Source organism: Acomys minous, assembly GCF_964271855.1.
Source record: "Acomys minous genome assembly, chromosome: 2".
Taxonomy (NCBI): domain Eukaryota; kingdom Metazoa; phylum Chordata; class Mammalia; order Rodentia; family Muridae; genus Acomys; species Acomys minous.
This window is the reverse complement of record NC_140484.1, coordinates 43,940,269-43,964,468: the sequence shown is the minus strand read 5'-3', so window position 1 is coordinate 43,964,468 and position 24,200 is coordinate 43,940,269. Positions and strand designations below refer to the sequence as shown.

The 24,200-nt window shown below is 41.6% G+C and overlaps 1 long non-coding RNA gene across 1 annotated transcript in view; it reads right to left on the bottom strand.

Annotated features, from left to right (window-relative positions):
- Positions 1 to 227: 227 nt before the first annotated feature.
- LOC311587523 overlaps positions 228 to 24,200 on the bottom strand; it is a 237,511-nt gene continuing 213,538 nt past the window's right edge. Inside the window, exons 5-6 of the long non-coding RNA XR_014775891.1 lie at positions 4,488 to 4,706; positions 228 to 979 (exon numbers count right to left, since the gene is read on the bottom strand). This is a non-coding gene — a long non-coding RNA (uncharacterized lncRNA). The remainder of the gene's footprint in view (positions 980 to 4,487; positions 4,707 to 24,200) is intronic.

Sequence of the window (24,200 nt, the reverse complement as noted above, 5' to 3'; positions counted from 1 at the left end):
GAGATAAAAGGAATTCTTCTAGATATCAGCAGTTTTAGTTAGTGTAAATAAAAGTTATGTAATATTTCTCAGTGGTTGGCATAGTAGACTGTGTGGAGAAACACCAGATCTCTAAAACATCCTGCAAGGGAGGAAAATACAGCATGTTTCTAGAAAACCACAATGCTTTTGAAGATAGGCCTAGGAAGCCATATAATAAACAAGCAGGAGATAGGGAAACATGTAGAACTTTATTAAAACCAGGAGTTTGGAAATTCCTTTGCCCTCCCAATACGTTTTTTTTTTCCTCAGGTGTGTTTCGATATTAATTAACTGGTCTTCTGACAGCATGTACTGAGGGAGGTGCTGAACTGACAAGGCTTCATCAGGAAAAGGATGAGCTGTTTGCTACCGCAGTCTCAAGCTTCAACGCATACCCAACTTCCAGGAAATGTCTAGGGATCTGGCTCGGTGGAATAATGGACCAGGAGACCTCTGAAAGCCTTTCAATCTCCAAGACTCGGTGAATCTCTTTCACTTTAAATCAGCACCATTACCATTATTTATTATCCTTTGTACATATCATTAGACATAAAACATAGTATCTTCTATGTCTGCTACTAAACACGAATGCTATCAAGTATATTAGTCAGGCTGCTTGGAGTCCTTACGTCATCTGTGTAGTAAGATTATACTCTCCTGTGCAGATGAAAAAAGAAAGTTTCAAAGACCTTACACTGTCCCAGATACATCGCTAAATACGCCACATGCAGGATTTGGAACAAGGCACATGTGCTTTCTACTGCATCGCACTGTTTCTCTAAATCATATAAGTCTCAAAGGAAACCCAAGGATATATAGCTATCACAGCAGTGCTGACAATTGAAAGCATGAGACCATGTGTTTGGTGGGTGCCCCTGTAGTCATTAGTAATAATTAACACAGAAATAAAAATCTTCCTCTGGTCTGCCAGCATCAATTACCTTTTATTTTCTTCATCCTGGGAATAAGAAAAGAGGAGACCGCCATTTATCTTTTCGTTCCTGGTCTTCGTACTTGCAGTTACCTTATTTCTAGAATGCAGGTCTCAGGATAGTTTATCTGTCGGGTCTTAACTTCCATAGTGTTGCTTTAAAACAGTTTTCCTACTGAGTGATGTGTATGGCCCTTCCTGGCCTGACTTACCAGCTATATGCGAACTCTTTCCAACTAGTTGTGGATGCCCTCCCAACTTCCTTTCCCTGGTTCCTGTGTCCAGCTAGCAATGTCTTCAGTGATGGCAGTGGTGGTCCTTCATTCTGGGTTCCCAGACTTGCCTCATAAGCCAGCTCAGTGCCTAAGACTTTCCTGGAGAACTCTAATTCCTCCAAGACACTCATTCTCAAGATTCTTTATATTTAGTTTCTATTTTCTTTTTTTCCCTCTGTCTTTGACACAGGGTCTGCTCAGGTGGGCCAGAAGTTCCCACTCCTCCTGCTTCCGCCTCCAGGAGCATGCCACCACACTTGGGAGAAATCTGGATTGCTAAAGGCAAGCAGATGGTCCTGGTGGCCCTGGACCACACTGAGTCGGCCAATGCTGACTGATCCATCCCCTCGTCTAGTTCAGTAACTTTGCTCCCAAGAGGGCTTCATCTCTGTCATTTTCATTCTCTCTATATCATTTTACGACATAAACCCCATAAGACTAGGGTCTTCTTCTTTGTTGTTATTTTTTAGCTGTCAAATGCATAGCAATGACTAAATTGATCAAAGGAAACATGGCCATGAACTTCCACAATGCATCTTCTGTTAAGCCCTAATCTCAAGAACTTTCTATTGCTAGTGAGACACTGAGAACAAGAAATGTTATGAAAATCTCTAACTAAAATGAAGCATCGTTGCCATCCGTCAGCTCCTTCTACAGGTACAGATCATCTGAAGGAGGCCCAAGAGGCTGCTGACCCTAAAAGGAAGTGCTTCTGTCTTTGGTCCTGATTTCAGAGCTGTGGGATCAACATGCCTGACTCCTTAGTGAATCACGCCCCCTGGTAACGCAGTGTGTATTTAAAAGTGCATGCAAAGCTCATGACATGCTGGAAGCAACCATCACTTCATAGAGTCTTGCTTTTATATAGATTCCCATTGGGTGATTAGGTAGCAAAGAAGAGTCCAAGATTAGGTGGCACATTCAGCACATGCCAGGCTGTTACCACCACTTCTGTGAGTCCGTCTTTATGCTTCTGTGGCCGAGGAGGGGGGGACAACATAAAAGAATCCACAGTAATCACTCTATCTACCTGTAGGTCTCAGTCCTTGCTCATGGTTAATGGGGAAAATAATTTGAGCATGAAAGCTGCTTGTAGGAATTTGAATTGATCAAGAAATTCTTAGAAAGAGACTCATCGAAAACTGACTATATGACCCTCATTTAGTGCATCTTAAAAGCATCCCTCTGGGAGGTATCAAGTAGGACAACAAGCAGACACCACAATGTACAAAGTCTAAGGCAGCCTCGAGGTGCCTAGGATGCAGGCCCATGTGCCTCCATGTCCTTTACAGTATGTTAGCATAGTGGAATGGAATAAAGTAGACTCTCAGACATGATGAGTGTAAGATAGAACACATTTGCAAAGGTATAAATGGGGGAATATTTTTAAATTAATTTATTCTTGTTACATCTCAATGATTATCCTATCCCTTGTATCCTCTCATTCTTCCCTCCCTCCCATTTTCCCCTTATTCCCCTCCCCTATGACTGTTCCTGAGGGGGATTTCCTCCCCCTGTATATGCTCATAGGGTATCAAGTCTCTTCTTGGTAACCTGCTGTCCTTCCTCTGAGTGCCACCAGGTCTCCCCCTCCAGGGGTGACGCACCAGAGTATGTGAGAAAGACATATCCCACTCTCCACTCTACTGTGGAGAATGTTCTGACTATTGGCTAGATCTGGGTAGGGGTTTAAAGTTTATGGCCTGTATTGTCCTTGGCTGGTGCCTTAGTTTGAGCGGGACCCCTGGGCCCAAATCTGCCTATCATAATGTTCTACTTGTAGGTTTCTGGGGGGATGTTTTTTAATGCTTCATATTTCAGAGCTTTCCCTCATGTAAAATATGAGTGTTTCTTCTGTTGAAGGTATTTCATGTGTCTCTGCCACTAAGTAATACCGTCTTTTATCCTTTCTGTAATAATTTTAGTAGGAAAAGATTGCATTTCTACTCCAGAAAAAAAAAAGCATAGAAATTGCAATGCCCCTGAATTCTCACTGAAAGTAATTAATAATAGCAAAATTACCACAAAAGTTTAATATCAGATGAAAAATTTATTAGAGCCAATTCTAATTTAAAGTCAGACCTTTGTTTTATTTTTTATTTAAAAAAAAATTAAACTGAAAAAAATGTCAGTGAAACGAGATAGATGCCTCAGATTAGCTCATCTTATTCCAAGCTTGCCTGCTCCATGTCACCCAGACAAGGCCCATGATAGAAGGAGGGGGTGGCCCTGATTTCTCAAATGCCCCTGATGACCTTTTTGCAACAGTTAAGAGCTCCGGCCAAGTTCGGCAGAGGCTGGTCTTGGGAGTCTGCAGGTTAGGGTTAGAATTCTACCTCTATTTCTCCTGAGCGGTATGACCTTGAGCAGTTTGCTCTATCTCCCTAAATCTCATCTGTGAAGCAGAGAATGCCATTAGGCCCTTATATCATTGAGTCACGGTTAAGTATTGATCAGAGGAAGATCTATGGTTTGCAAAGAGAGCAGAGTGCATGGGAGACACTTGGCAAGGCCACCTGTCCTTGAAGTAGGGACAAGAAGGAGGAAGACACGGTTAAACCAGAAGACAGCGGAGGGAAAATAGCCAAGAGCAAAGGCAGGTAGAGAGTGTGGAGAGCTAGTTCTTAGTTCAGCTATACCGAGCAGCCTCTGTCACCCAGGTGCCCTGGCAAGATGCCTCTGATTTATGCTAATTTCATTATAATGAGGTACGATGTGAAAGTAAATAAGCCATAATTAGGGTTGGCACTAGATTCTACTTAGTTTCACCTGGGAGAAGAGTCTGGGGAGGAGTTTATGAACATCAGACAAGGAAAGAAAGTGAGTACACCATTACAGGGTCAGCCTGAGCCCGTCCATGTCCATCAGAGAGAAGGCTTTACATGCCAACTGCTATTACTTTTACTAACTGAGTTTGGTCAGCATACTAGTGTGAACTGTGACGTCACCATCACACACGAGCAACTTAGAGCTTGAGCAAGAGAACAGCTTCTCTTGGTGCCCCCGTTCAAGCTCCAGAGGAACACAAAGGGCAAGGTGAAAAAAAGAAGATGGAGACACTCAACAGTGGCAATTTCGCAGTTGTGAAAGTCGAGTAAGGCCATGTATGTGAGGTACCTGGGGCAAATCCACCCTGACCCTCAGCAAACACCTGCTATCACTGTTCATGTTGCAGGGGCGACTGCTGCTCCTGCTCCTGCTCCTGCCACTGCTCTCATGATGTGGAAAGAGGTTTCTTTCAGTTTATCAGCTATTTTTACCTTCAGCCTTAACGTCACAGTCCTCAAAGACTGAAAGAGTAATCCACTTGCACTCACGGCATTCTGGGAAAATGGAGAATTACTGAAGACATGAAGGGTCTTCTGTTCCGTTTCTGCTCACAGAATCTGCAGATCTCTATTCAGATATACCAGCAGTTCCCTCCGTGGCTTTTTCTCTCTTAATCGACCCAAGCTCCTAGGGCTGATTTACATATTCCTCTAGCAGAAAAAAGAAAAAAAGAAAAAAAAAGAAAAAGAAATACACAAATGAAGACATGGAGGCCTTGGATGCAAGAGACTCTCTTCATAGGGTGCAATTTGAACTAAGGCATTTATATCCAAGCAGCACTGTTAGTTCACATCTCAACCTCACGGCCATTTCTTCCTTTCTTGTCTCCTCTACCCTTTCCCGGGAACTGCTTGATGACAAAGCATTGTTGCAGATTTACGTACCAAGCACTTTTCAATTCCGGTTTTTAACAGCTGTTCTCAGGTTGTCTGCATGTAGTCAACAGTCTCCATCTCAACGTTCCCCTCACTCCAGGATGTCAACTAGTTCATCTGAAACTCTGATCTCTGCTTAGGTTTTTGTGGGACGAGGTATTTATTAAACCAAGTTTCTGTCCAACTTGAAGCCAGACTCAAAGTAAACATCCATCATTTCCCAGTGTCACGGTGGTAGCAAGTCATACCGTAGTCTGCAAACACGACCTGCATGTTAGTGGGCCTCGCACAGCACAGGCTCAGGCGTGTGCAGCAGAACAAAGCAAACCTGAGGGCTGAAGTTGCCTTCAAGGTTTGAAAAGCTGGCTCATTGCAATGAGTAAATCAGTAGTGTCATATGACAGATTACTCTCTAGCCCATGCTAACTCAGTATTCATTAATTGAGATGCATCAAAGCACAGTATTCTTTCTTGTGGCATCTTCATCTGAAGATTTAGTTCTAAATACAAGAGGAAGAAAAGGAAAAATGAGAGCAGACATAACCCAGTCAAAAACTTGGATTTATGGAGTTCAACCTTGAAAATATTTTTTTAAAACATCAAGCATGTGAATTAAAGCTCCCACCAGACAGCTATAATTTATACCACAAGCACTTGGCAGGTAATACAAGCATGCTGTGATACAGGCACCAAGGGGATCATCTTTGCAGAAAACCAGACCCCTTTGTGACAGGCCAGGGGGCAAGAAAGAAACACATTTGCTTTGCAGATACAAGGTGTTTCCTACTGAGTGGATGTTTATTGATAGTGATGATGATGGTGAAGATGGAAGACAAGTTCTAAGATACAGCAGTTCCCTGCCACAATGTAAAAACAGCCTTATGGAAAGCAAAGCCAGTGAGGCAAACGCAGCTGCCTAAAACGGTGACCCCATGTGGCATGTCAGAAAACCAAATAAAAGTGATGGAAAATACAATTCAGCTGTGGGTTTTTGGTAGTTTATATATATATATATATATATATATATATATATATATATATATATATATAAGATTTTAGTTCATCTATTAGATATTTTTCAATCAATCCATTCTATTTTAGGGGTATATAAAACATTCTATATGCATGATAATATTTACTTTTAATTTACCATTTTATTGCAAGCAATACAGATTGTGTTTCCATCTCTGAAGTCTTAGACTGTATTTCAGAGCCAGCCTGCATCCAACCACAATCCTACATACCAAAAATCTACTTCACACCTGAGTATTGAAAAAAAAGTGTGAAGTCTACCCAAACCTTTTTTATTTGCTTACAACAGATGGTAGAACACAGCTCCCTTGTCTACCCTGATCCCAATCCTCTATACAAAATTGGTGGGGAACTCCTGGGATGAAATATTCTGGTAGACCCAATGGTATCAGTTGATTTCAGGCAGGCAATCTCTATTCTGAGCATCCTCTGTGCCTATACAGAACTGATTTTTATGAGTAGCTGTCCGGATAATGAGTTCTTTGACTGGCCTCCACCCTGTTTTCAAGTCTGTTCCCTACCAGAATGGTCCGGGCTCTGGTCCCACCAGTTGCTTTCTCACCATTGCCTCTTTGGAGATTTGTGCTATATTATCCTCTACTTTGGAGTTTTGGTTTCCCTGTCCCCCTGCTTAATGTGTTTCTCACAGGACCTGGAATCTGGAAGTTCTAAAGACTCAGTAGGCAGGTGTGGCCATAGCAGCAAGGCACTAATGGATTCTAACTCAGGTTTGGCATTGACTCATTATATTCAGTGTGCAGTTTGCATAGCTGGAGGGGTCAAGGTTTTGGCAGCAAAGCCAACAAACCAGATGCTGTAACCTGACCATCCTAGGACACTGCCTGCTTTAAATGTATGTGGCCCAAACCATAATTTCTTAGACTGCAATCTTAAATTGCAGATTGACTTATTCTCTTTAAAGTGTGTCCGATCTCATGAAATAGGTGTGTGTGTGTGTGTGTGTGTGTGTGTGTGTGTGTGTGTGTGTGTGTGTTGAGAGCCTGGGCTCTCCAGTTTCCTGCACCTCTGCCACTCACCATGATTCATGCCCACTTCACTCTCTCCCTGTCTTTGGGTTACCTGCCTGGAAGGTGGATTAAAGCATTTGCGCTTACAACCCACAGTCTGGAAGAGGCAAGGGTAGATTAACAAGTGATCCTCAGGCAACAAAGAACACAGCAAAGGCTCCGACATCTGTCAAATGGTGAAGGTTTGAATTCGTAGGCATATTTACAAACGGATCACAGTCTCCCATTAGTTAGGCAGTCTCCCGTCACTGGTGGATATATAATAGATAAATAAATAGCAAGAATACATGTGATACATATTTAGATTGCACATTAGACTTTAAAATCTGTGCCTAACTGAATGCATTAGCTAGTGTTTTCTGTTTATGTCTCCACAATGCCATGGAAACACAGCCCAGCATCTTAATAGCCTTCTCTCGGCAATAAATAAACAAAGTCTTTGTCTATTCATGTTTCAATTTCTCATATGTGTGTGTGTGTGTGTGTGTGTGTGTGTGTGTGTGTGTGTGTACGTGTGTGATTTACAGTTTAAGAAGAAAAAAAGAAAAAGAAAACTGACCGGTGGCGTTTTATTGTTGTTTTCCTATCTGCCCCTCCCAGTTTGCTGTCTTGCATAGTATGTCTGTCCAAGTCCGCAAAATGCACCTCTGGCAGTTACTGAAGTCAAACCAATCCCAGCAGCAATCAGGGCAGGAGGCTCTCAGCTGGGCTCATCTTTCCCCTTCATAAAATGCCATGATAATTAATTCTGTAATGAGGTTCCTTAAGCATTTCAGCCTAACCCAAAGAGCACTTAATATAGTTGTTTAAGGTTGAACGCAGACATAAAACAGACATAAAATCTGGTGGGTTTGCACCCCTCCGTCATTCTAAACGGCAATAGCCGGTCCATTTCTGTGGCGACAGCAACAGCAGTCGCAGCCCTTAAATGGCTCTGAGATGACAGCGGCACGTTCTCGCCTCCCTGGCTCCACAGCCTGCGGAGCAGATGGAGTTGCTCTCCGCCACTGGTGCCCTAACATGCATGGGCAAGATGAAACCTGAAGCTCAAAGTGTTAGAGCCCAGTCTCCCAGGGAAGCTTTCTGCTTTCTGACACCTACTGTCCTCTGCCATCAAGTAACTCAAAACTTCGAAAGGCAGATTACTATCTGTAGAGAGGTGAGCAGATCGGATTAGGTGGCTCAAATCTGCAATGTCCCCTAAAACGCGACTGCGGGGACCTTAATCACTAGAGGAAGGATGGGCAGCTAGCCAGTCAGGTATTTCTCCCACAATCCTCTAGGGTAAGTTCCTATAGAGACCTTTACTCACTGACAGCATCCTGGCTAGCACCACTGGACCACAGGCTTGATGGTCCAGCTGGCAGGATTTATCGTTTTGGTATTCTCTGGCAACATCCCAGCCGCAGACATCCTGTGGTAAACCTCAGGGCCAAGATCTAGCAAGCAGTGTCTACTGTCATTAGCACTAAAAAGCAGTCTGTGAACCAGATTGCAAAGCATTAACAGAGTAGATCCATCCTACCTTCTGCCCAAAGAGAGACATTTTTCATGCAGAATTTTCATGTATAAGACTTTAAGCCAGGCAGCAACATGTCTAGAGCAATGTCCTTCCTAGGTAATAATCAAATGCTATGGCCCTTGGTTTTTGAAAGTGGTATGTAATAGCCTGTCCATCTGAATTATATTTCCATATCTTTCATGAAATAATAAAAAGCAACCTAACATCGTTAGGTGTTTACCTCAGGCATTGGAGACTGTTATTACCAGTCCCTAGCCTCAGACAAAACAAAGTTTAAAGAGGTGAATTACACATCCAAGGTCAGAAAGCTAGCAAGCAGCCAAGCTGGGAAGAAAACCGAGTCACCTAACTACAGAGCCCGTGTGTCTTCAGCACACATTTTGTGAGCACATGAACTGAACTGCACACAGCACTAGGATGTTTCTTCCAAAGAAGGTCAACTTTTGATTTTCCGGGGGGGCAGGGGTTCTTTTGCATTTATTTATTTATTTATTTATTTATTTATTTATTTATTATAATTTATTCATATTACAACCCGATTGTTATCCCTTCACTCGTATAGTTGATTTTCTGGCCTGGTTTAACCCCAAAGGAAAACAGCTAAAAAGTTTCTCCTCTGCTTCTTGTACTAGAGTGAAGAAGCAGAGGCAAGGCTCCCGTTTCCACCCATTGCTGCACCTTGCCCCTGGGGAAAAGTTGTGTTGTTTGTGCCTCATAAGTCCTCAGTTCAATACACCTCTCTCTTTTTGAGTTTTACTGGTTTTTTTTTTCCATTGCCTCCTGTAGAGGGATTTTAATCCAGCAGCATCGTTACTCTGGCCGGAGGACAATCAGACCCTTAGTACAAACCTTTAATCCCCAAACTAACTGAAGGCGAAGTTAGTTTGTAGAAGAAAGCAGTGAGGTTGGAGTTCAGGCCAGGTCATCAAAGGCAGCTGAAGTGGGAGAAGGAGCCAGAGGATTGGAGGAGATTGCTAAAGTTAGTCTGAGGCCAGGGACAGCAAATCAGTCAGAAACTGAGAGAAGCCAGTTTGAATAAATCAGCTTGGAGAGGAGTTTTGAGCCAAAAGAGCTAAGTTGAACCAACCAGCCAGAGATCAGAAAGAGCTAAAAAAGATGAGCTTATTCAGCAGTAAATCTCAAACAAAACCATTCCAGAGCTATATTAGATTGTATGGAGGCTAGAAACTTCCAGGACTAGACCTAGGCTGGTTAGCAAATGGAGCCAGTAAGCCTCAGAGATGACAATTGCCACAGGTGAATAAAAGTTACTTTTACGGCCTCCTCTTAACCTTAGAATCTACTCAAAATCTTTTACAAATACAAAACTTATTAATATATGCATTTTCCTGGCTTATAACCAGAATTGGACTCTGAAGAAAGTCCGTATCTCACATAACCACGAGCAACATATAGGGTTTTTAGGGGAAAGTAAATGATAAAATTTAACTCAGAACAAGAATTGGGCCAGCACAGTAGCTCAGTTGATAAAGGTGCCTGCTGTCAAGTCTCATGGCCTGAGCTTAATCCCTGGGACACCTGTGGTAGGAGAGAACAGGCATCCGCCATCTGTTCTTTAATACACACACACACACACACACACACACACACACACACACACACATGCGTGTGCTTGCTTTCAGATGTTATTTTTAAAAAAAAAACTTATGAGTCACTGTAATTCCTACATCAAATAATGGTAAAATTAATAAAAATCCTAGTGCAGTTTAAATGCAGGGTTTAATGAGGGCAATTTTGGAGATACTAACTGAGAAAACCCAATCATATTTTCAGTGAAGGAAAATGGATCTGTGTGTAGTAGTTTCTTTTCTTGTTTTACACCTTTGTTTTTCTTTTTTATTGTTATTATTAAAGTTGATTTAACTCATAGTTCCAGTCATTGAAGAGCATGGTGCGAACAACTGTTTAGTAGGGTGCTGACTTTTGACTGCATCAGGATGTGGCAAATATTGTCCGTGTAGGAACTCATATCCGAGATGGGGATCACAATGCAAGACAGGAAGTCAGGCAGGTTTAAGGGGCAGACTCTCCTTCTTTCCTATGACAACCCACTGTCATAAGCAACCAATCAAGGTCCTAATAGAATCACACTAACTACTTCAAGGCTGGCACGTAAAACTCAAATCACCTCCCATTAGGTTCTACCATCTCAACAATGCTGCCACACTGGAACCAAGATTCTAACACAAGAGCCATGGCCCGGGGCTAGGTCAAAGGTGACACATAATCATACATGTCTGTGTATGATTAGCTGAATACACTGAATACACTGAATACACTGAAGTCTGTGGCTGATTAGCTCTGTATTTGACTAATTAACGTCATGTCCATGAATCAAGCATGCGCATCTCCCGGTAAAGAGTTCTTTGGATCTCAGCTCACATTGCGTGGTCCGGCTGTGTTGAGCAGACAAGCATACAGCACTCTCTTTCGATGTACACTCAGCGCTCTACCAGCTGTATGCTTCATTTCTGTCATGACACTGTTTACTGGAAGGAAGCCATGTTGGATCTTAAAGGTGATGTTGGAGAATTCACAACTGCAAAACAGGACCTTCAGTGTGGAACAGGACTCGAGCTGACAAGAAGGGGATGCCCCTGAAGTTCTATACTCCTGGAAACATAAATTTGAAGGTGCAGAGATACCCACCACCACAACTTCTTAAGGCTTTCCCCAGAGAGTAAAAAGGCAAAAATATTTTAAAAATTAAAAAAAAAAACTCTTATGACCCACACTTTCATGTTATGATGATGTCATGGACAGATGCAGGTTTTGTGAAATTTGAACATTCTACATATCTTAACTATTTCTTTAAAAATAAGATGAAAACCACAAGTGTCAAATGGTAGAATAACCGTTCATAGGAGCTGACACTACTAGGCATACAGACCACAACAAATTATACATTTTACAATCCCACTAACTGGCCTGGCCTGAATCAACAATACAGTGTTCACCATATTTGGTTTTGGATATTTTTTATCATCCTTTTATCTGAAAACTAAGCACTAGCTTTTCCTCTGGAGGAAATAAAAGTCTCAACCCTTTAAACCTTCTCAAACTTACCTCAAACCAAGTGACCAAAGTCTTTACGTTGGTGATGGCTTAGAGGCATTTCTTTGAACCCCATCATTTGCTACTGTGATGCCTTTATCCATGCTTAGAAGTCTTCTCAGTTTCATCTGTGATCTGTGAGTCTGCAGGCACTCCCAAAGGCTCTCTGTGTAGTAACTAGCCTAATATTTTCATTGGCAAGTTGGTGGTAGAAGTCCTCACTCTAGTGGCCCATCAGCAGTTTCACTATCTTTGTCAATGGCTATTTAGTTCTTAGTCAAATAACCAGGAAGTTCACATGCTTCTCTAGTATGTTCCCTTGCTTTGACGAGGTGATCATCTAACATGCCAAGTGCCTGGACATTCTTTCTACTCAGACAACATCTCTGCTTTCTGTTAACTGCTTTTATTTGTGTCTGTAGATAAGACCCACGAACTCCCAGTCAGCACTGGCTGCTCCTTTCAAACGCATCAGTCTCTGACTTGTTCCTGTATAGTTTGAAGAGAAAACCAAGAGGGCAGGGACCAGGCTTCCTCTGTGAAAGTATGGCAAAACCACATCCTCCTGTAAGTACGGTGCATGGTTAGCTTTGGCAAACCTGTCTCTGTTTGCTTGCACTGTTTCCTCCTACAAGACCTTATTCGCATTAATGAAACCCAAGTTTCAGCAGGACAGCAGAGAAATTAATTAATTAATGATAATAAATACATGATATGTTGCCACAATTATATCCTACAGCAGTTCTGAAAATACGGATTTAAAAAGAAGTATTATTAAGATCAGTCTCTATGCTCATTAGCTCAATAATGAGAACAATAAACAAAAATGTAACTTTGGTTAATTAAGCAAGACTAGTTGGAAATTTCCAGTATTAGCCCTTTCTCTGAATTATCAAAACTCCACATTACAGTGGCTCAGTAACCACCTTCACGTATGCCACGGGGTACCTGTGTCCAGCCGGTTGGCAGTGATGCCCGATGCTTCATGGGAGAAGCTCTCTAGATCCTATCTGCCTTAAACGTGTTGATGTATTCATTCTTTAAAATTTTAATAAATTTGTTAAGTGTTACATAGTTTGAAGCTAAGAAGTTAAGAAAATACTTGTATGTAAAGAAGATTTGATCCTGTTACTAGAGCAGCATAATATGAAGCTCTGAAGTGGCAGTGATGAGCCTCACTCCACCCACCCCTTCCCCTACGAAATTTTAATAGATTTTAATGAAACAATACTGCAGAAAGTTCTCAATCTTCCTACTCTTAATACAGTTGCACAGGTTGTGATGATCTCCAACCGTAAAATTATTTTGTTGCTACTTTATAACTGCAATTTCCCTGCTCTAATGAATCGTAATGTACATATCTGATATGCAGATGGCCTTAGGCAACCCCCGTGAAAGGATCATTCAGCCCCCAAAGGGTGCGACTCACATGTTGGGAACCATTGCTTTAGACAGAAATGCTCTATCAGATGACAGAAGCTTTAAATGCTCATTACAAAAGCAACGAAACATAAAACTACAAAAAAAAATTCATTAAATCTTACAGAAGGCAAACTATCTAGAAAGCCATCATCTGGTATTGTGGTTTAAGTATAAAATGCCCTCCTTATATGAATATGAATAGTTAAATATGGAAGGGCTGAATTGTTTGAGCTAGCTAGTGGCACTGAATCAGAAGGCAGCATATTACTGGATGAGCTGGGGCACTAGGCATAGGACTTGAGTTTTGTTTGTTTGTTTGTTTGTTTATGTACATTGGTGTTTTTGTCTGCATGTCTCTCTGTATGAGGGTGTCAGATCCCCTGGAACTGGAGTTACAGACAGTTGTTAGCTGCCATGTGGGTGCTGGGAATTGAACTCGGGTCCTCTGGAAGAGCAGCCTGTGCTCTTAACCACTGAGCCATCTCTCCAGCCCCAGGACTTGAGGTTTTATAGCTAAGCTCCCCTTAGTCTCAGCTATCTTCTTCCTGACCGCAGACAGTGTGACCAGCCTCCTCATGCTCCTTCCCCTTAAGATGCACTGTGTTTCCTTGACCTATGAGCCAAAAATGCAATTGCTTCTTGCCAGGTATTTGTCCACACCAACAAGACAAGTAATAGAGACTTTTTTTTAATGATCGTTTAATGCATGTACACAAACTCTCCCAGCCTCTACAGCCTCACCAACATGGCCACCCGAGAATGAGCTGAACAAGGAAGACACCAATGGACGTTCCAAAGTGGATAGCGACAAACCCAAAAGGCCTCAACCTTACTCAAAGAACTACGGGCAACTGAGTAAAGCTGAGGGGAGTGGGAGGGTGGTCTTCCAGAGAAGTGCACACCAATTGGTGATGTAGTGCCAAATGGTAATCCCTAAAAACATACATACAAGTAAAATTATATAGACAAGATAGGTTATTTATGTAATGCGTGTTATAACAATTAGTGAAAAGAGAGGTCATGAATTTGAAGGTCAGTGGATAGGGGTATGTAGAAGAGGTTAGAGTGTGGAAAGGGAACAGGGAAATGTAATTATTTTATAATCTCAAAAAAAAATCCTTGAACCAATTTGAAAAAATATAAGGGAAAACTATCCATTCTGCCTATAAACTGAATGTTATGTTTCATGGCAAAGCAAAAACATCCTTCTGTGTCAATAAATAGAGATTGCTTTTATATTTCACTTTCCATAAAATATTCTATTGTATGGTAAAATGTTTATTTAAATAGTCTCTTGTTGGCCAAGTAATATAAAACATGTTATCTTTAAATAGAATTTCAGGGTCCAAATGTCATCACACTTCAAAGGTTATGTGACTTGCAAATGCGTCTTTTAGCAGAGGAAAGTGGGACCACACTTGGGACCCTTGGCAATCTCACTGGTGGGCAGTCACATCTTGTTATAGTCAAACACTTTCAAGTATAGCCTAAGCTTAAATGTTGGAAAATGTGTTCTTTCATATAACCAATATTAGCAGGGTCTAGTAAAATATGACCTCTTGTATTATCAAGTTAAGTCAATAGCCTGTAGATAAAAATGTAAAGTATGCCTCCACCAAGGTGTGTGTGTCCTCTCCATCATTTTGTACTTTTCTCTATATATACCTTATGTTGAATAGCTTTCTGTCAATTTTACACAGAATAAAATCATTTGAGAGGGGAGGATTTCAGTGGAGACAATGTTTCCATCAGATCTGGTTGTGGGCAAGCTGTAGGGCACTTTATCTATCTATCTATCTATCTATCTATCTATCTACCTTTATTTGATAATTCATTTTACATCCTGGTCATAGCCCAACCCTCCTCTCCTCCCAGTCTCACCCTCCCTCCCTCTCACCTTCCCCCTCTTCTATTCCTCAGAAAAGGTGAGCCCTCTTCCCACCCACCCCTGCTCATCAAGTCACATCAGGACTGAGCACGTCCTCCTCCCCTGTGACTTGGCAGACAATTTCACCACGAGGCAGTGATCAAAGAGCTGGGGAAATGTCCATGTCAGAGAAGGCCCCTGCTTCCATTACTAGAGGAACCACATGAAGCCTGAGCTGCTCATTGGCTACATTTGTGTAAGGCGCCTAGGTCCAATCCATGCATGGTCCTTGGTTAGTGCCTCAGTCTCAGCAAGCCCCCTCTTAATTAGTGCTTGATTGGAGAGAGCCCAGCCAATTGTGGGTGGTGCCACCCTTGGGCTGGTGGTCCTGGGTGCTATAAGAAAGCAGTCTAAACAAGCCACAAGGAGCAAGCCAGTAAGTAGGGCCCCTCCATGGCCTCTGCATCAACTCTTGCCTCCAGGTTCCTGTCCTGACCTCCAATGATGAACAGTAATATGAAAATGTAAGCATAATAAACCCTTTCCTCCCCAACTTGCCTTTTGGTCATGGCATTTTATCCCAGCAATAATAACTGCTTCTTCTTTTTATTTCTGGGTCATCTTTCCATGCCTTTATTGTGGAGCTGTGGTTTTAGCCCAGGACTGTACATTGCACTCTACCATGCTCACTCTACAGTCTACTCTACTCATTCCTAGTTAATCAGACTGAAGCTTCTCCCTCTTACCCAGGCCCATCTGTATCCTTCTGGCTTGTTCATGGCTGTCTCCCTTAGATTATAATAATTTTCTTGCTGCAAAGGCTTCATTTGAGCATTCTTTGCTGTCTTTGTAGGATCCCTCAGGCTCCTTCTCCTTGACCCTGCTCTGCACTACAGAGTCCCCATGGCTGTCCTACCTCAGTACTTAGATGGGGTTTGCTCATATCCTTGCTTTTTCCAAGGAAAGCTGATTTTCTTAACTCTGTAAGTACCAACAAATTTGGCGCTAATGTAAGTTATCAATAGCATTATTGAATAACTTCTAAACAAAACTCAACTATTTTCCTATTTTCTTTACCACAGATTAACATAAGCTAAAACCAAACAATTGTAAAATAAAAGAACAGAAGCTTTATCAGGAATTTGCATTGGTAATTTCTAGTGAAGCATATAGATTAGTAAATATATCTTCAAGGTGGAGGAAAAAACCAAATTCTCTGCCCATAGTAACCCACAGTTAGTGTCAAAGAGAGAAAATGTTTTGTTTCTCTTCATTTTTTTTATGAAACTAATCATTATTTAAATTTTTTCCTCTCATCACTCAAAGAGAGACAGTTGTTCATTCTGAGTTAGGTTTTTGCTAATCTGACCAGCAGGGTCAGGATGATAAATCACTCAACCCCTAGGGAGTAATAAACTGCTTAATGGATTTGTGAAGTTACCAGGGAGAGAAAAAGAGGAAAACGTTCAGGATTCGATTCATTTTTTTAAATACCGCATGGCACTTAAAGAACAGCAGTGTGACGATGGCACACAGCTGAAACAGACGGAAGAGAAGAATCAGAGAGTCACAAATACCTTGGTGAAAACAGTGCAGTCCACTTCCCAAACATCTCACAAAGAATCCTCCCACTTGCTACGCACCTCCAACCGTCTGTGGCAGCTTCTGTACGACTTCTAGTGTGGGCACTTCCAGCTGAAGGCACTGCAGCCTTCGCTTCTGATCTTCCCTTGATGCGAAAGCAATGGCAGGAAAGGCCACATATTTACTGTGTGGTTACTGGGGCAGGGGATTAATGAACTTGAGAACAGGGGTACCCAGGAATGTTTGGGAGAGAGGCTTCTAAACGGCACATCTGACAAGGTTTAAGTCCACGGTTCGCTATTCCAAAGTCACCTAAAAGCAGTCAATGCCTTAGGTTTTGTCTTTAGTCCCCAATGCATTGTTTGCCTTCTGTGCTAGCAAAGCCAAAGGGGGAGGGAAAACAATAAGGCGAAGCTATTGACCGATATAATGTGTTATCTCAGGGGAAGTTTGTCTAGCTGAATATTTGTGATGCAGGACCCATAATGCTGCTTAAATGTCAACAAAAATTGTTGGGAAACTTGAAGAATAATAGACAAATTATTGACTTCTTTTTCTTTAATCATATTACACACACACACACACACACACACACACACACACACACACACAAACACACACATTCATATTATACAGCTTGTTGAGAGGGTTTTAGGGCACTGAGGGCCTGGGGGCAGGGGTGAGGAATGGAAATGGTGGTAACAGAGTACTCATGTGTAAAATGAGTTAAAATTTTAAATTAAAAATAACAGTAGACAACTCCCTGGAAGCCTTCATATTAAACAGGTACAATGGGTTTTCGTTTCATTACTCTATCTTTCATCTTGGTGCTAAGAAAATGAGTCAGTACTTGCATGTTTCAAGTAGCCAGGTGAGGTTGTATGTGTCTTTGTATGTAATTCATCCTAAAAATCAGACTCTGATTCCAAAATACAGAATCCAACTTCTTAATGGAGATTAAATGCATGATAAAAATTTTATACAGTACAGCTAAAAAAAAAAAACATGTGAAGCTTATAGAATTGTGCCTAGCATAGCATAGTTATTTAACACGTTATTTATGTCCCCTTTTCTCAATTGGAAAATATTAATTATACATTTTTGTATGGCCATTGAGCATAAAATAAGGCAGAATAAAATGAAGATGTTGACTTTTCTAGAAACATGGCATTATTATTCTTTTTTTAAAAAAAATTTTATCCTTGTATAATATATTCTCTGCACACAGAATCCTATAAAATCTCAATATTGTAAGGTACAGATACGTGGATATCAGGAGATGGGAGGGTGATGTGTGAGGGGCGGATTTTCAACACGATATTATGAGTTCTCTCACCTCAGCAGTACCTTGTACGGGAACCTCAGGCTTGGGTCTAGATACGTGCTGCAACTTTGCCTCAGCTGGTCGGAACTCCAAGCATATGACATTTTGGCTGCTTTTACAAGATTTCCTGGAGTTTTCACTCCCTTCATGATCTTGGCAGAGGCTTCACTGCTAAAATAACATACAGAGTCTTCACCCAACGGTGTGCTGCTGAAATGCCAGGAAACTTGAGAGTGGGCACAGCCCACCTCCTACCTGGCCAGCTTCATTTCCCACAGCTCCCAAAAGTTTTTTTTTTTAAGTGTTATCTTCCCCCTAAAATAAAATCGTATTTCTAGCTCTCAAATTCCCTGATTCTTTCTCACCTTCTGCCTCTGCACAGGCGCAATATGTGACCTTTGAACTTCCTGTGGGAAGCCCAAAGCATAGCTGGAGAAATGACAGCTCAGTGGGTAAAAGCACTTGTGTAAGCCTGAAAGCTAGCTTTCAGGTCCCAGCCCCCTATAAATCTGTAACCCAACAACTATGTGGGGCAGAAGCAGGAAGAATCTCACTGGAACTTGCTGGCTGACAGCCTGGATCCAGGTTCAGTGAGAGATCTTGTCTCCAATAAATAAGGAAGAGAGTAACAGAGCAGGGCACTCTACATCCTGTTCTGACCTCTGTGCATGCTCAGGTGGGTGGCCCTTACACATGTGTGCATATAGAGCACACACACACACACACACACACACACACACACACACACACACACGTGTGCACGCAGCGCATGCAAGCAAAAAAAAAAAAAATCAGAATGTCAAAGACCAAAAAGGAAGAAAAAAAAATCTTCCTGCCACTTTCATGTCTTAAGTGTTAAAAATAAAAATATCCCCCAGGCCAATGTTAGGCAAGTACTTTCATTCTTTGAACTCCACAATCAAAAGATTATCCTGCCTACTGACTGACATAAGCTTCCTGTTCAAAATCTGCCTTGACACTGCCCTCTGTACAGTCAGCATGTGAATTCCTGACTCACACTTAGCAAACTGGAGGCTTAAAGATCATCCTCTTCCAAAGGCACTGAACTCATTCACTCTTTCACCGACAGATTTTTATTAAGCATCCTGCATGTGTCAGCTGCTGCTCTTAATAGCGAGGAAAGGACAGCCTGTTTCCAAAGGGCTTCTGTTCCAATGAAAGGAGGTAGTAAAAAAAAATGTTTAAATATGTAACATCCTGGCTGGTGAGTGCCAAACCAACAAGGAAGGGAGCAGGCGGCACTGGAGGTTGCTGCTGGCAGGGCCAGGGAAGCCACCACAGTGCGCTGCACGAGCAGATCCTAAAAGGGCAGGAAGGTACCACAGAAGGCTGTCGGGGAAGAGCGCCCCAGGAGAAGTTTTGCGTTGACTCTGCTCCAGGAGAGCATGTGGTTAGGTCGAAACACGGAAGACCAATTGGGACGCACAACAAATCGACTGTGACTTTGAGTTGGATGGCCATGAGATAGCTTGGAGGAGGAGGAGAAAGTCACATGATTTATACATTAAAAGATTACCTGGCTGATGTGGAAAGGAAAAAATAAAACAGTAATAACAACGAAGGGGGTGACTCAGGAAAGCAGTGATGCGGAAGGTGGAAGTAGCCAGAGCGAGGACACACCTCCGTATGTGGAGGAAAGGAAATTTGGACTTGAAGAGTGCAGAGACCTCGCACCAGGGGACTGATAAACACAGTAAAGAAGTGGCCTAGGGAGGGTCTGCAGGAAAGAAAGTCAAAAGCTCAGGCATAAAGGTGACACATTTGCGTTTCCTATAAGCCGTCTAAACAGAGAAGTCAAATGGTTGAAAATGCAAGAACGGCATGGTGAAGCGGCCGGAAGGGTAGAACAGATACTGTGGGCCCATTTCTGAATGCACTGTGACCAGGCTGCTCATGTCACCCCGTGCCACTTAGCAGTCTGTGGTTCAGCAGGTGACTCCAGGCTGCTGCGGTTTAACCTATGCTGTTCTAAACACTGGGTCTGGATCACCTCTGCTCCATCCGCTCCACTCCAGGACCTGTGCCAAAGGGCAACACACCGCTAAGCCATGGTTTCGTCACAGCGATTGCGTGGAAAGAGTAAAGTGAAAGACAAAATGTCTTCGAAGGCTCTGTCTCAGAAGCTGGCATACTATGGCTTCCGCCGTGCTCTGGCGAGCCATCTGGTGAGGCGCAGGTTCAACAGTGTCGAGTAACATCTCGACATTTAGTAAGGAGAAATGCAAAATAGCGCACAGCAAAGGATGGGTGTGCGATTCGAACAAGAACCTACAGAACCGGAGCAGTGGCGTCCTCTACCTTTCAGCTCACTGTAGCCTTAATCACAGCCACAGTTTACTACAAAAGACATTTCTCGGGCTCCTCTAATCCCCCAACCAAATGGGTTTCGTCAAGTATCTATTTTTGAAAGCCATTTTCCATGTGTGTTTGAGGTAAGTATGCCTGGCTGTTTTTTTTTTTTTTCCACTAATAGAAAAATAGGTTAGTATTTTCTAATAATGTGGTAAACACCATGCCTTAAATGCGGTTTCTCCATCAGTGCTCCCGAAACCGACTGCGGGAGAATATTACCTTTATTATCTGAGTAAAACATGGACCTAGAGTTTTAGAAAGGTACAATAGAACCCATCACCGTAGCTGAAATGGAGAAAAACAAGATACGCCAAACCCACACCCATGCTTCCCGTGGTTATAAGCCCCTGAAACTCTGCGGGCTTCTAAACCTCTTGTTAGTGACACCGTACAGACTGGATGAGTCTGCCAACGACGCTTAGAAGCCTTAGCTTGGAGGATTTGACCAATAATGATCCTGTTCCCCTCAACGCTTAGTTTTGCTGAATAATAACATTAAACATAAACTAACTTGCTAAGGATTAAAATTGAACTTTACTTATACCTCTGTTTATTCAACTATGATTTCAAATTGTCAGGCTTTTTTTTCTCTCTCCAGGATTCCATTTGTTATTCATTATGCCAAAAAAAAAAAAAATGAAGGCGGTAACGTCAAATAACCACAACCTGTTTTATGATTTTTATCATATTTCCCTCAGTTTTTACGGCAGCGCTCTCAGAATCCTTGTCAGTGCTGTATACACGCCTTGGTAAAAATCTCCCAGCTACACTCTGAGGCTCCTTTAATTGACTGCATTCAAGCTGTGCTTTTTAAATGTTCCAGCATTTGATCTTTTAAAAATGCTCTGAGATTTCACTGATGTCAAACTGGCTGGTCTAATTTCCTGCTATGTCTTTAGATCCATTTTTAAAATAATTGGGTGATGAACAGTTTTTCCCTCCTCCTCCTCCTCAAGGGAACACTATTAGATATAATTTAAGTTCTAATGGGAAAAAACTTGCTCCTGTCCTATTAGTCTTCTGTACTTGAGTTTATTGTTATCACAAGATAATTCTGAAGGCCAGAGAGGGTTATGCTGAGTATATGAGAGCCAGTAGAGAATGCATTTTCCACTGTGAGGTACCCAGTTTATCTAGATTCTAACTCTCTGGACAAAAAACAAAAAACAAAAAACAAAAACAAACAAACAAAACCCCCAGCAGAGTAGCAAGGTTACTCCTGATGCTCAAACAGTGGCCTCTTTCCAGATATTCATCAGCATACAAGCATTTCAGCACCCCAGCCTTCTCTACCCTCCACTGCACTCAGCACAGCTCAAGGCTCAAGGCTTCAGGCTGACCTACCAACTGCATCAAAGTCTACTTCTAGCAGTAGTTGCTCATTTAAAGGAAAGTAAAATTTAGAAATAATTCATTTTTATCCAATTTTGTGAAGTTATTCTAAATTATAATGGGTAGCTTATGAGCAACATTTCCAGAATGAGAAATGTTTATTTAGGGACCAGATGTATATAATATCAACAAATCAATCAATTATTCCCTCAAAGCTATTGAGGAAAACAAAAAATCAGGCTGCGCTTGAGCAGAATTGTTCAGTCAATTTGGACTGACAAGAAGAGTTAACTCCATAGACTTACTATCCAAGACAAGTTCTCCTCTATTATATTTCATTGCGGTTAACTCACCTTTGGCTGTCAGAGAGATTTGTCTCCATAGGAAGTTACTTTAATTGCTAACAATTAAAAATTATTCATAGTTTTAAAAGTCTTAAAATATTAGACAAAAGTGCAGTCATTGGTTAAATTCACAGAAAGGAAATATTTAGATGTTTCATGAAATCAAAAAGGTTGGGGAGTTCACTTTAGTTCTCAGCTTTACTGAGGATGGCAACAGTTGCAGCGATGAGCTCTTCCCTAGACTTGCCTCCCTGCCCTGGTGCTCTCATGAGGTCTGTTGCCCTCTCCTCTCCCCTCTTCCTGAAGCCTGAACTCATAGAATACCGAGCATCTGGCCCCTCTCAGGTCAGATGAACCAGAACACAGGCATCTAAGCTCTGCCTTCTCAGGTCTCATGCAAGATGCCAGCTAGAAACTCAGAGCTCCCCAGTCTCGCTTTAAAACAAATGTATCTGTACAGCATTAAATACTACATTAAAAGACGCTACATTTATAAAGATAAAAGTGACCAAAGTGTCTTGCAGTGCTATTATCTATACTTCCATAAGTCTGTGTGAATTGAAACTTCTACTAATAGAATACATTAATAAAATAATGACAGACTTCCAGAAAAAAAATCCCAACAATGTTAAGAACATTACTGGAACAGGCTGCCATAACAAGACACCAAATTCCCCAGCAGGAACTCCAAGTCCTAGATCAAGGAAGCTACTTTCATAGAAAGTCCTGAGGCCTCTTTTGGGCTAGGCCAGACGGCCCATTCTCACTGTTTCCTCATACTGTGGAAAGAGAGCTGGGGCATCTCCTCTGGGGAGTAATCCTTTTAGATTAGAACCCACTGCTTTGACTTTTTTTTTTTAAACAATAATTCATTTGTCAAAGTCCACATCTTCTAATATAGCTACAGTTGGTGTTAGGGTACCTACCTACCTTCACACACACACACACACACACACACACACACACACACACACACACACTCTTCTGCTGTTCTGGATCTAGTGCTTGTCTCCATTTACAACCGCATGTTCTACTCTTAGGATCACACCCAGACCCACCCTGACTACACACACACACACACACACACACACACACACACACACACACACAAACACACCCATGCATGAACACACATGCTAATATCCTATTGGTTCTCTGAAGAATCCAGACAAATTCTTGAAGAGTTTCCACTTACTCTTTGATACTTAAAGTATACAGCACCATGTTGGGGGGGGTGGGGAGAAGTAATAAGTTTTGATAATCTTGTTCTTTGCAAAGATAAATAATATTTGGACATATCACCTGGTTCTGGGTACTAAAACCTAATGTAAATTCTGATGGGAGCTCCTGAGAAACATTTTTTCTGAGAAAAAAAAGTGATGGTGAAATTACCCTCTTTTCCTGCCTCCCTTATCCTCTCTGGTTTAAAGATGAAGCTGTGATGATGTGGTGTTTGAAGAAGTTGTAATTCTATTTTGACCAGGAGAAGAGAGCCAAAAGAATCTCAGCGTTGACCCAAATTTCAAGCATTACTGAGCAGGTAAAAAGATACTAACCTCCAAATGCAGCAGATACACTTATGGCTTGGTTATTAAGAGGTTTCCTATTTCCAGATGCAAAATTGTATCAGTTTCTTACTCCCTTACTTATCATAGCCAAAAATATAGCAATTATCTCAACCATATGGGAATAGCAAAGCAGCCACATATTAACTCAATGGGAAACTATTCAGTTATCGTAAAAGTGGACTAGAAACCTCCTTCAACCTCATGGGAATACAAAATGTTTGTTGCAGAAGGACTAATATACAGACTGATGTTAGGATTTGCTTAATGCAACTGAAATATGGGAATGTTATAGCTACAGGAGTGCATATGTCTGAAGAGGCAAATCAGTGCTAGGCATCATGTGATGCCACGTAAGCACATTGTAAAAAACCCAAACAGGGCCTGTTCCATAAAAGCAGGTTTAAACAGACAAGTATGTTTTAGTTGCTTTTGTGGAGGATTTGATAGGACCGAATCATAGGACATAGAAGAAAAATGCATCTGCTTTTTACAGGAATTTTTAAACAAATATGGGTTGGGGCCTGGATTGCATCGACCTCAAAAGAGAGTGGCACTGTGATCCTAAACCGTAGCAATCCTGTTATTCTTTGCAGAGACAAATCATATTAAAGTGTGGGTATGTTTGTGTTGTTTATACTTTATAATATAATTTTTTCTTTCATTTTAGGTAAACTGAGTACAGTGGTCACATATAAGAAAGCATGGATGATTTTTAAGTATAATTGTGATGGAAATAAAAAGTGAACTTCATGTTTTAGCACTAATTTGTTAAAATAAATGCTGTAAAGTAGGATTCAA